Source organism: Quercus lobata, chromosome 2 (genome assembly GCF_001633185.2).
Source record: "Quercus lobata isolate SW786 chromosome 2, ValleyOak3.0 Primary Assembly, whole genome shotgun sequence".
NCBI lineage: Eukaryota > Viridiplantae > Streptophyta > Magnoliopsida > Fagales > Fagaceae > Quercus > Quercus lobata.
This window is the reverse complement of record NC_044905.1, coordinates 95286144-95286935: the sequence shown is the minus strand read 5'-3', so window position 1 is coordinate 95286935 and position 792 is coordinate 95286144. Positions and strand designations below refer to the sequence as shown.

General features: G+C 26.8%; 1 long non-coding RNA gene across 1 annotated transcript; it reads left to right on the top strand.

The window, feature by feature from the left end:
• LOC115975540 lies at positions 1–419 on the top strand. Its single transcript, XR_004088129.1, has 2 exons — positions 1–56; positions 214–419. It is a non-coding gene; the product is annotated as an uncharacterized LOC115975540 (long non-coding RNA).
• Positions 420–792: the final 373 nt, after the last annotated feature.

Here is a 792-nt window from a genome sequence, read left to right as displayed (position 1 = left end):
TTCCTACACTCTTTTGGAAAAAGATGGTGGATAAATGGATGGATGGAGATTAGGGGGTGAGTATAAATGAAATACATGTCATGAATTCTCTCTATCTCTCTTGCACTCTCTTTAACCATTATTTGTTATTATTTTTATAAAAGCTAATATTCTAGTGTATGAATTATGTTTAATGTTTTTTTTTTTTTTTTTGGTTAGTATTTTTTTTTTAAGGATGGTACTAGTAGAGATGAAGAGGACAACTCAATCAATAACACGAGGGAGGTTGAAAACAGCTTGGAGGGTAACTCAGAGGAAGACTAGTATAAATCTTGTCATAATTCTAGTTGTTTAAGTTTAAAAGAAGGTTTAATTTCAAGATTTCTTTGTATATTCTATATTTTAAAGTTTGAACTTATATGAATTTTTATCTTTCAATTGATCAATTTTTAGTAATTATTGTACTATCGTAACATGACAATTAAAAAAAATGATATAAAATAATTATAAATAAATAATAAAATATTTCAAAAATTATATAAAATATTATCACCGATGACATAAAAATTTGGTCATAAATAATTTTATAGTGATGACAAAGTCCCTCGCAATTTATAGAATAGCAATGCCACTTAACCCCTTGCAAAAACATTTTAAGCAACAATTTAATGTCTTCATTATTATTCCTAACTAATTGCGAGGGGTTAAAAGCCCTCACAAATAAATTTTAGTGACGGTATTATTTGTCTCTAAATAGTATGTCGTTAATTTGAAATTCGCAAATAACTAATTGCAAGAGTATAAAGGTCCTCA